Genomic DNA, 13166 nt, shown 5'->3' with positions numbered 1-13166 from the left:
GGCAGGTAGTGGCCTGATGCTAGAGAGGCAGGATTTGCTCCTCAATTATTTGTTTGAATTACAGTATGTACTTTCAGTTTCTACCTTTTTCCTCATTACTATAAATTCCATAAACTACATCAGACTAATGAAGCAAACTGCACATTTTCATTTACCTTAAAGAATTGTTCTGGTCTAAAAATTTCAATAAATCATGTGATAAATCAATCAATAAATAAATCACTCTTTGAAGAAAATATTACTTTGTATGAATTCACTGAAATTGTTCAAACTGTAAAGATAAAAACTTAGTAATTTCTGTATTGGTGTTTGATGTTAGTGTTTTTCCTCTCAGTGTGTTGTGAGTGACAGTGTGTGTTATCTCAGTGAGGGTTGTGTTTAGTGTTTGGCTGAACTGAGCTGTTTTGAGTCATGTGTTAAGAGTTGTGCTCAGGTGACTTTTGGTATTGCAGGTTGTAGTTAGAGTTTTGCACATGTAGCTCCAGTTGTGCCCACTGACGTTTAGCAATCGAAAAAAACTGTAACACATTTCTTGATGGTTTAACACAAAATGCATACAATTAACAAAAATTTAAGATGCTTTAACTTCTTTTACAGACAAGCTCAAACAAGACCAAAACAGTAGATTTTACAGTTTTTGCCTATTGCTTGAACACTTTTTGCAAAATTTGGCTCATTATGTCAAAATTCTACACACAAGCCACACAGACATAGCACTTGGAGATTAACAACTCACATCCATGCCAAAATGAAACACTGCAATCAAAACTTAGCACTCCTTTCTAAAAATGAAATTCTTGTAACAAAACCATACACACAAGCACCATTTGAATTACTCTTTCATATCACCAGCAACACACTAATCCGCTTTATATATAACACTGCAGCCTTTGTGGTTTTATTTTTATCGTAATTTTCTTAGACTCAGTCTTTAGTAAAACTCAAAAGTAGATTTATTTAAAGATATATTTATTTGTTTAAATTTATTCAGTAATCAAACAAGAGTTTTTACCCAAAAAAAAACATTCTTAAAGAAATAAAGAAAAATAGAACCACAAGTCATTACATTTAGCCACAAAACAAAAGTAAAAAACAAAACAAATACTGGATAAACTGCTATTGTGGGGAAAAACACACTTGTTTTGTGTTTGTGTGCGCATGTATGTGTGTGGTGGGGGCCTGGGGGGTCTTATGGATCCCTCCCTCTGTTCGTATCTGGGCACAAGACCTCGTCGACATCACAGGCGATGTCCTCGCGGGCTAGGCATCGGGGAAAATATCGTCTTGTGTGCCTAATCCACCCTTGGATGGATCCCACCTCATTGTAACATTACAATGATACTCCTTTACATTCATTTTTGAATAGTACTGTACAGTAATACTGTAATATGATACAGAATCATGTGACACATACAGTAGGTACAGGAGTAGAAACTTGAAGATATACCTGTTCTCCAGTCGGAATGTTCTTAGTATTGACGCTACTGTGTAGCAACTGAGGTTAGGGTGGACTCTTTGCCCACCCTCCCTCATAGATAGGCCATGATGTCATCCGATACACGTCTCCGCACTGGTCCTCGTCTTTGTCCTCTTCCATGTTCACATCCACGTCCAACTCCTCTCTCTCTTTGTCCTCCTCTTACTCTTACTCGCATTGCCTCCATGCTTGCAAAGTTCTCAGAATGTCTTATCTGAGGCCTATTTGTAGTGCTAAGACTCAGACCGATTGGTGTTCTGTTTTCTGTACAAGTGTATTCAGGTGTGTATGTTAGTGCCTATAATTGCCAGATGACTTTTGGATTTTGAACAGAGTGTTTTCCCAATGATAATAGGTGATTTCGTTTTTGAAAAATGTGTCTAATGTAAGAAAACGTGTGTAGTGTTTCGCAATAAGTGTGCTACAGAATTGCAAACAAAGTGCAAAGTTGACAATGTGTTTAAGCTATGGTTACACTGTGTTTAAGCATATGCTACAAGAAGTTTAGGTATTGAGGCTTTGGTCTAAGCATTCGGATTTAGTGTGTAAGCAATAGGCAAAAACTGTAAATGTCAAATTTACAAATGCTTTCACACAGCATGTCAAAACAGATAACATCATGTGCTAAACCTCACTTATAGTCAAAGTAAACAGCTGTTTATATGATGAATTGAAACATAAATATACACCCTTTATTTTATTTCATTTGGAATGAAAAACTACTTATTGTACAAATGCAAATATATAAATCACAGCTGATTCCCACCTAGGAAACAAACTCAGGTTCTTTCAATTACATGACTATATGGTATACAATAGAGTAAAGGAGGGCCTAGGTTGATCTTGTGTGGAAAAGGAACAATATGAGCAACACAAAAAAATAAGATATATGTCTGCACAAGTCAACGGAAGACCACCAGGACAAGGGGGAGGTTTTCCTCCTGTCCCACCTGGATGCAATTGATGGTGCATTCAGAGATGTCACAACTGAAGACTGTCAGGGTGGATAAGACATGCCAAAAGATTCCTTACAAGATGCCTTGCCAGAGAAAAATCAGGTGTAATGTGAATGAGAACATGTGGCCAAATAGAAACGCAATAGATTAGATGATGAGATTTTCCTTTTACTTTATTTTTCAGTGGCTTTTGTTTGTTTATTTTTACTGTAAATGGCAGTAATATTGAATATGCTTGTTATCTTGCAGTAATGTCCTGTTGTAAATACTGTAAAGTCTTTACTGCAACAATTCTACTTTTTTTCATAAACCGTACTCTAAGATGAATGATTCATTTTTGTCTTGAATTGCTGCAGCAAAACAAACATAATACATGCATTTACAAAACCCAAATAAACAAAAATATAACCAAGTTTTCAAAAGAAACTGCAGTGCAAAACTCAGTCTATAATCAATACAATCTACTGTCTATTGTTTAAGGACAGACTTACACATAAACTTATGCAGTTTTTGTTTTTCCATCTTATGTTTGTGTTTTTCATGACATTGTGTTATGATTGACTAAATGTTTCTGTTGGAAGAGAACATGTGTTGGTGATCTGGTATAAAAGTTGATTCTGAAACATGTTTACAGTGTTTTTGTAAACAGTGTGAGAGTTTAGTTTACAATGTGTGATTTTGAGGATAAAATTAACTGTTTTGCCAGTTGTGTGTTTTAGGTGTGTTGGTGCGTTAAGAGTTTAGAAAATTTGTTAAAAGTATTGAAAAAAGTGTCATAGCAATCGTAAAAAACTGTAAATATAAATTCCAATTTCATATATATATTTCATATATATAAAATATTACCTTTCATATAAATATGATGTATATATATATATATATATATATATATGTAGAGCTCAGAAAAACTAATTTTGGAAATGGAACAAGGAAGACGGGTTTGTGGAGGGAGAAGGGTGGCATGTAGTGGCCTGATGCTAGAGAAAAGCAGGATGACACCCTCAATTATAAAAAAAAATTTCATATATGAATTACAGTATGTACTTTTAGTTTCTACCTTTTTTTCTCATTTCTGTAATTCCATAAATGACTGCAGACTATTGAAGCAAACTGCAAATTTTCATTTACCTTAAAGAATTGTTCTGTTCTAAAAAATTCAATAAATCATGTGATAAATCAATCAACAAATAAATAATTATTTGAAGAAAACATTACTTTGTGTGATGTCACTGAAATTGTTGAATCTGTAAAGATTAAAAGTTAGTATTTTGTGTATTGGTGTTTGATGTTAGTGTTTTTCCTCTCAGTGTGTTGTGAGTGACAGTGTGTGTTATCTCAGTGAGGGTTGTGTTTAGTGTTTGGCTGCACTGAGCAGTTTTGAGTCATGTGTTTAGAGTTGTGTTGCTTGAAGTGAGTTTTGTGATATGTACAGTTTAGCTCAGGTGACTGTTGGTATTGCAGACTGTAGTTAGAGTTTTGCACATGTAGCTCCAGTTGTGCTCACTGTCGTTTAGCAATCGAAAAAAACTGTAGTGTTTTAGCACATCATCTATCAGTTACCATTCAATTTAAACATTTAGCAAATGTGACTTACAAAAATTAAAAAAATAATTCTTCCTAAGTGCTAGGATACTATTGTACATTTCAACATTTGATAGAGACATGAGAAGAAATAGATGCTGAGTCAAGTGTGTACTGTATTCACTATAATCCCATCAAGTGTTCACGGATAAGATAACTGTTTTTTAATAATGAGGGATGACAGAAATTGAAAGATCGCTCCACTAGTGAGAAACATTGTGATTATGTGAATGTGTGAAGGTAAAAAACATTCAAAGGGTAATCCAAAAACAAACATTGATGTTTTTCATCCTCCACTTTGTTAAAAATGTAATGTCATTCTCCCGCAGCTCTATCATAATGTGATTGTTTCAGCTGGCTCTCATTAAAGTTTTAAGTTAGGACACCTGTGAGGTTACCCTAAAGTTAAGACCGTTTTTAGGATGTTTTGTCAAGTTAGGATGCTTCTGTAATACCACTTTCCTATCTGCAGTTAAGATAAGATAATGCATTTAGGAACATCATTCTGTAATAGCTTTTGTCTTAAATGAGGTCCTAACTGAAATTACCATGGTTACCAAACAGTTAAGATAAGATTTTAAAGTTAGGACTTTTCTGTAATACGCCCCCTGGTGAATGAGTGTAGCATTTTGATTGGTTGTGTTTGGAAAAAGAAAGCAAGTCACTTCCTCATAGATCTTTGTGTTTTAGGTAGAGAATTGTGTGTAGTGTTTTGAAAAACGTGTTTTATTCAATTGAAAACTGAGTCAAAGGCTGAGAAATAGCTTGGTTTCGAAGATTTGGCATGTAGTTTTGCACTTTGAGTGAGAGCGTTCCAAAATCGTGTGACACAAAAAGATTTTGTATGCAAGCAATCGTAAAAAACTGTAAAAACAGAGAAAACATTGTATAATGCTACATGTTTTTTTAGTGTTTTTTAGGTCATTGTTATGTGGGTGACAAAGTGTGTTTGTCGGATGTCAACCTTTGCTAGTGTTCAGGAAGAATGAGTTGATCTGAGACCTGAATAAAGTGTTTTGGTAGTTGTAGTGCATTTTGAATGTGAAATGAAGTGCTTTGCCAAGCTGAAAGTTGGTTAGGAGAACTGTGTGAAGAGTTTTGCAGAAGTGACCTAAGTATTGAGAAATGTGTTCTAGCGTTTGTAAAAAACTGTAACTTGTTTTTAACTTGTCAAATAACCGTGGTATAAGCGGGATAATCCACGGCTAGCCATGCATTAAAGGATTTTAATGCACTCCGCAGAGGCAACCACCTTCTGCTACGCGTCGGGTGGTTCTTCGCCGCTACGTCATGCATTAAAATCCTTTAATGCATGGCTAGCCGTGGATTATCCCCTACTTGACTTTCACCTGTGCTCACCATTATGCAGCACGGGTGCATCGCAATGAAAATGCGTTGGCAAGTTGTGTCTAAACAGGTGAAAAGTGCTTATGGTTTTGCCAAAAAAGTGATTGATTTAATCAGTGGGTTCAGGCAATTGAGCATTTGGTTCAGGCAATAGGGTTTAGTGTTTTAGCAATTGAGAAACTGTAGTACAGTAATACTGTAATATGATACAGAATCATGTGACACATACAGTATTTTAGCAATTTTGCTTGCAAAGTTCTCAATATGGCTTACATGAGGGCTATTTGTAGTGCTAAGGCTCAGACCGATTGGTGTTCTGTTTTCTATGCAAGCGTTTTCAGGTGTGTTTACATGAACAAAGTGTCTAATGTAAGAAAAGTGTGTAGTGTTCTTTGCCAGCATGGATGGAGGAGGTCTAGTGGTTCCACCACTCTCGCCTTGTCAAGGGGTACAGTACACCCTTGTATGATGATGCTGTTCCTCCCAGCATATTCCCCATTTTTGAATTCCATAGAGAAATTATTCAGTGCTTGGAGGTTGAAGGTTTATGATTACCATCCCTATGAGCAGATGCGCTTGCTGAATACAATGACTGCTGCTGCCCAAGAAATCAATGCAAAGGAATGTCAAGGTTGGCATAAGGCATGCAAGAAGATTTTTCCCTTGGTGCATTGCAAGAGAGGATATGGAATGTGATGTGGATGAGGCCATGTGGCCCCATTGTCAAGACAGAAGAGACTGAGTATCGATAGTGGCTATGTCTTATACTCCAATAGATTTTACTGTATTTTTGGTTTACGTGTATTCTCAGATATGGTTTGAAAGAAAAAGAATGTCATGGAATCAATAAAAATGCATCAAAGCATTTCAAATTCTGGATCAGCAGTTAGAGTCTTTTGCAAACAAAATGTGTCTTTTTTTATGTCACTTCTGACATGAAAATATCATGTTTGGGGAATTGGGTGAGATGTTATGGATTTGTGTTTACTGTTTTGAGAATATGAGGCATAGTTTCAAGAAATTTGTTTAAGCAACCGAGAAAAACTGTAATAAACCTATTGAGAATGTACGATCAAAGTATTGCTTAAAATCAACCTCTTTACTGACTATAAACATCCTTCTCACAGACCACAAGCATTTCCTTCTCTTTTCCAATTAATTATAGTTCAGTCAGACATATATACAGTTTTTTTTCTAGAATTTTTTTAAATATTTTTTCTGGCAAACAAAAGTTTATCAAATGTCTTCAGTGTGAACATCATATCAACATCATACATTCACTTCTGGTCACAATTGGTCAAAGTTGTAGAAAATGTTGTTAAAGAATCTGCTGGTCTGAAGGATTTTTCTGAAGAGACTTGCTTTTTTGTTGTTGTTTCTCTCTGTTAGTTGTCTATTGTATTTAGAGTTCTTTTAATAAATGTTTGTTGAGGTTTGTATGTCTAGTGTTGAGGTTTAAGTCATACTTGGTATTAAAATGCACTTGGTCAATCGGTTCACAAGCAGTGGCGGTCAGTAGCCATGTTTCCATCCACATGTTTTTATCCGAATTAAGTGATATCGAATGAAAAATGCCTTATGGAAACAGTAAAATTCGATTGAATTTCATGAATATCGACTCAAAAGAAATACGTTCGATCTCATCGGATTTTATCTTGATCGATATGTGGCTTATGCGATAAACGCTGATGGAAACGTTATTTGCCGAATAAATAATGATTTGCGATTAAGGTTTAGGTCATTTTATGGTTGCAACCCACACACAAAACAAAGAAGAAAAAGTTTTAGGTCCGCTCTGGTGGCACACATGGCGTGTGTCAACAAAGTCATATGTAAGTGGACACACGACGAGACGAGATTCATTTAAAATTTAATTTACCAGAGAAAATAACGGCTATTTTAGAGCTGAAGATCTTTGCCCGAACCCGATGGGTTCGGTCGGATTCGGGCTTCATTTCTAACATTTTCAACGGGCTCGTGCTCCGCCTTTGCACGGTAAATGAGCGGTCAAGTTCAATCCTGCTGAATGCCCTATCAGTAAGCGCAGGACCACGCTGAAGCCATTTACAGTGGATTTAATAATTTCCTCAACAAAAATGTAGCCTAATCATGGTGAGTAAAGGTTTTTTAATGTTTAACTAAATACATAATTTAGACAGAGGATATAGACTAATGTTGGCATGCCGAAGCAAATCCCACGGAACCTTTATCTTAATTTCGTTATTCTCAAATAACCATCTTATTCAGAATGTATTATCTTAATTTAATTCGTTAAGAAATTATTGTTTTTATTGGCATGTTGGCCTATTTATAATTTATTGCATATGCCTATTAAGAACGAGATGTTAGTTACAGAATACAGATGACTTATTTTTTTTCTTTGTTTCAACTTCCAAGTGACGTGTAGCCCAGTTAGTCATTAATATATAATGTTAAAACATTTGTAAATTACTCATTCTTGATAAAAGCTGTTTGCGTGCGCACATTTAAATAATATCTGGCTGTAAACGGGTTCGGGCTTTTAAAAAGCTTTCAATCTAAATGTGCTTTCGGGTTCGGGCTGCATTCTGTCGGGCTCCGGTTATTTCAGGCCTAACTTTTAAGGCACGATTACAGCTCTATTTTAGATAGCAAAAATCTAAGAAATGCCATAATTTATTAGGAACTCGCAAAGGAAATGTCCAACAATGGTTATGACAAGACGTGGGACGTCCTCCGGAGTAAATGTAAGGTGCTCAAACAGCGATATGTGTTTAAAAAAAGAGAGTTATCTCGCAACGGTGCCAGAGGGAAAATAAAAGCAAATTCGACCTTGATGAGATGGATCCTTGGCCAAAGAACCCTCGTAGTTTCATTGGCTTCCAATATTAACAGCTCAGGAAAGATATTTGTCGTTCTCATTTACGTAAAGCATTGATCCGGACTATCATTTCACGTTAATGCCTCCGTTGTCGTCGGGCATTTACATGCATCTGCATCATCATAGCAATTTGATGTTAACGTCATTTTCTTATTATTATAGCTTGATATGTCGCTATCAGCTCAGCTGGCACATAAGCACTTATAACTTGTATGGCGCAACCCATTTTGTCTAGCAAAACTTTGTTCGCAAATGTTTGCTTAAATATTGTGCGATTCAGTGTGAAAATGAATGGAAACACCTTCAAATGTCTCAAATCAATTCGATATACCAATTTGATCGCAAAACAGCATGTGACGTCATTACGTACAGGTTTTTATTCGCTTTAAAGCCGTTGGATGGAAACACACTTTCACCCGCTTTATTCGCATACGTTTTTTTACCGAACTTCAGATAATTCGATTGACAAGTGGATGGAAACTTGGCTTGTGACTTTTTTTCAAGGAGTGAAAATTCAAAATATGTGTTTGGAGTGTCATGTGTGAATGTCATATGACGCGTCGAACACATATTTTACATGACGAGCCATACACATGAAGGGATAAATAAATATTTTGATGAGCTTCGCCTTCGAAAAAGAAGTCACCGGCCGCCACTGTTAACAAGTAGATGAGAGACAGAGACACATTCCCGTTCACACTTGGTGATCAGATTTTAATTTGTTTCTTTTGTCCACTTTTGACCTCTTCTACTTGGAGGGGATGGTCTGTGAGTGAGTTGTTAAAACACCAGCTGGTAAAATTATGGGTTACAGTTAACAAACACTTATATTATGTGAGAGTCTTTCCTGTGCTTGTGTTGTTATTAAGCATGCTACACAACGTTTTGTACATGTATATGTAAGGGCATTCTTAGATATTAGAGCAATTGACTAAATAAGCTTGTGCAACTTTCACATGCTTGCGAACAGTGGCGGCCAGTGACTTCTTTTTCGTGGATGCACGATGCGAAGCTTATCACAAAATGTATGTAGCCCATCATGTGTGTGACTCGTCATGACAAAATATGTGTTTAGCACGTCATGTGATCCTGTGTGCATCATGTGTCTTGTCAAAATACATACACATATTTTGAAATGAAAAGCAACCTATATTCCTGCTTTGCCCCTAACGACTACTGCCCCATTTACTCCCTGTGCAAATGCATTGATGAAGTTAACAGTTGGATGTGCCAAAACTTTCTTCAGTTAAACAAAGAGAAAACGGAAGTCATTGTGTTTGGAAACAAAGATGAAGTTCTCAAGGTGAATTCATACCTTGACACTAGAGGTCAAACAACTAAAAATCAAGTCAGGAATCTTGGTGTGATTCTGGAGTCAGACCTTAGTTTCAGTAGTCATGTCAAAGCAATAACTAAATCAGCGTATTATCATCTCAAAAATATCGCAAGAATTTGATGCTTTGTTTCCAGACAAGACTTAGAGAAACTTGTGCAGGGGTGAATCTACCGGGTTGGCACGGGGTGGCAGTTGCCACCCTAAATAAAAGCATTGCCACCCCATATGCCACCCCAGCGCTGGTATCCTAATATATACCCGAGTAGGCTCTTTTCACCAGAAAGGCAATGGAGTTTTTCTCTGCGTGTGTTTAGGGGTGGGAGACACGTATCTGACGATGATTGGTGTGTGTGTCTTAGAGGGGTGGGACAACCACATAGCTGATGATGATTGGCTTAATTTCCATCGTTAGCCAACCAGAGGCAGCAGAGTTCATACACAAGCACGAACAGTCAGTCCCAGCAGAAAGTCTTTTACAGTATAAAAAAAGTCTGTGCAGTCTTGCCAACTTGGTGACTTTGTCGCTAGATTAAGAAACTTTTTAGACCCCTTTAGCGACTTTATTAAAAAAGCGACACGGACAAATCTAGCGATCTTTTCTGGCGTGGTTGGAGACTTTTGGAAACTGCGGTGAAAGGATGCATTGCCCCATCCAAGGCACTCACATGCAGCTCGGTTCTCGCGCTGCAGTCCATCCCTTCCGAGTCGCACAAACCCGCAACAACAGAGCGATGACAAGTACAACGATCTCAAATCAAAGGTAGCGGACGCAAGCACAAAGTATAAAAAGCACAGACGTTACTTTTCCATCGTTTCGGTGAAAGGCAAGAATGTTTATGAACGTGCAACTTATGCCCATGAAGAAAGAGTCTCTTCAGGTCTGTAGCAGGTAATTCTGATCTAATAAAGCACCTCACATGCCAAAACATTACTGGTTTCTCTTTAGTGTCTTAAAGTGATTAAGTTGAGCATCACATTAGCAAATCAGAGTAATTGTTGCTTCAGGATAAAATACAAAAATTAAACTGTGATTGTTTAATATTGTCTGTAGTAACGGTATAGTTGCTTGGAAGTTATAACTGAACTGCAGGTTTGTGTAAGCAGTTAATATCTTTTAAGCAGTTCTTTCTAGCCCGTCATGTCTTGTTAGCTACTGCAGCAATCAAAATATTCCATACGTGCATATGAAATCACTCGTTATGATATAGTCTAATGTTTTTATTTGTCTTCATTAAGGAGACAAGACTATTCAGTGTTGTGTATGTTTAGAAAGCTTGAAAGAACTTAATGTTGCATTTTCCAGGATACTACGAAAAGAAAGGCTGATATCCATTTTTTAATACTATGGGAGTGGAAGGTACAAATAAAACAGAAAATATGTTGTGGAAGGGAGAGGAGTAGATGAAGTCATGAAAGAAAGAAACATAGAAATGGATGGTGAAGAGCTAAAAGAAGTGAAAAAACAGAAACAATCCATCATGAAGTGAGTGAAAGGATTAAAGAAGAGGGTTATGAGAGAAAGAGATGTGTGCCTTTCAAATATGTTTTACATTAATATAAACTAGGCAAACCTATTTTATTTATGTAACAGTCTTTATACCATTATGTTCAACCTTGTATGGTTACAGTCAGTGTTTTTAGATAATGGTAAGATGTATGTATTAACTTTTTTAGACAAAGGGTGCTACATTAGAGATGCTAAAGGTAGCTGCTTGGGTACTTATAGCAACATTTGTTGTTGCATTTTTTTATGTTATAAAAATTTGAGGTCCAGCGTATACACCGAATATAGTATATACAGTATATCATCTCTTGTATCCACGACAACCATGCAAGGATGCTTACTTCATTGCCACCCCTCCTAGTTCTCATGCCACCCCCTTGCCACCCCAAAAATAATTTTCTAGATCCGCCCCTGAACTTGTGCATGCTTTCATCACCAGCAGGGTGGATTATTGTAATGGCCTCCTCACTGGCCTTCCCAAAAAGACCATTAGACAGCAGCTCATTCAGAACGCTGCCGCCGGGATTCTGAGCAGAACCAGAAAATACGAACATATCACACCAGTCCTCAGGTCTCTACACTGGCTACCAGTTACATTTAGGATTGATTTTAAAGTATTACTAATGGTATATAAATCACTCAATGGACTAGGACCTCAATACATTGCTGATATGCTCATTGAATATAAACCCAACAGATCACTCAGATCATTAGGATCACATCAGCTAGAAATACCAAGGGTTCACTCAAAGCAAGGAGAGTCAGCTTTTAGCTATTATGCCAGTCGCAGCTGGAACCAGCTTCCAGAAGAGATCAGATGTGCTCCAACAGTAGTCACATTTAAATCCAGACTCAAAACACATCTGTTTAGATATGCATTTACTGAATGAGCACTATGCTGCGTCCGAACTGATTGCACTATATTTTATATGCACTATTTTAATTCTTTTTATTTCTCTTGTTTTTATTCTTATTTTTAACTGTTTTATACTTTTATTCCTGTTTTATTTTTTTCACACATTTAAACAGTTTTTATTAAAATCACATTTATTTTCTTTTGATTGACATTTACATGAAATCAATAAAATCATGACATATGCAAACCATGCAAATGATAATAAATACTGAATATTAACATATTATGACATTACAGATGTATACATTTGAGCACAAACAGATAGATGGCAGTTACCACAGATTCCCATTACCTGGCAGTGGTCATCATCATACAAGGTTGAGCATCAGGCCGAACAAGATTTTTAAGTGTTGGTCATGAGTGAAAGAATAAGACATAGACGAGTTTGCTTCCATACTGTATGTAAAACATGATTTGACATAAGTTTTATGTGATTCTGGTAAAGTTACCTCTTTTGTCAGTTAACAGGTGAATGGTTGGTAAAAGATTCATTTATAAATTGAATTCACTGAATTCACATAAACCACTGTTTATGCCAATGGCGGACCTGCAGAGCTTCAATTATGATCCACCTACAACAGATAGACAAAAATAATAATAAGTAATTCTGCTATTACAAGTAAATGTGCCACAAGATCACACACACAATCTCCAAAATGTTTAAACAGTAAATAACTATTATTTTAATGTCAGCATTGAAAGTAACATGCATACATCACCTTTAAAAACAGGATGTGTCTCTCATATCAAGAGGTCATACGCATTGCCTTCACTCCCAGCAAGATTACCTGAAAACTCTGAAATATCAATTAAAAAAAAACTAAACACATGTTGTACCACATTCTTTTGATATTAACTTTAATAAACTTAATGTACAATATACATGTACTAGCTTTAACAAATCATTTAATATATCATTTAAAACAGAAGCTTACCTGTTATAAAGGGAATGAAGCTTACAGTTATAAAAGAAATAAATTACAATAAGAACACACAAAACTTGTTTTAACAGTAAATGATGACTATTTTACTCTCTTGTTTGTGTTGTTAATATACAGGCGGTTCAGCAAAAATGAACGTGGTCGAAAGTAGACAAGCTCAAAACTTTTTACACCCCATTTACCCTGTATTTAGTGCTGTCTACTTGTGATCCGATTGACAAAAACACATCTTACTACCAAGTGTAAAC

General features: G+C 36.3%; 1 protein-coding gene across 2 annotated transcripts in view; it reads left to right on the top strand.

Moving 5' to 3' along the window:
- Positions 1–13166, top strand: part of LOC135778864 (high choriolytic enzyme 1-like) — a 105897-nt gene that overhangs the window by 2180 nt on the left and 90551 nt on the right. The window lies entirely within an intron of this gene.

This window comes from Paramisgurnus dabryanus, chromosome 2, assembly GCF_030506205.2.
Source record: "Paramisgurnus dabryanus chromosome 2, PD_genome_1.1, whole genome shotgun sequence".
In the NCBI taxonomy this organism is placed as follows: domain Eukaryota; kingdom Metazoa; phylum Chordata; class Actinopteri; order Cypriniformes; family Cobitidae; genus Paramisgurnus; species Paramisgurnus dabryanus.
The sequence above is the reverse complement of the archived record's forward strand: the minus strand, read 5'-3'. Positions and strand labels throughout refer to the sequence as shown.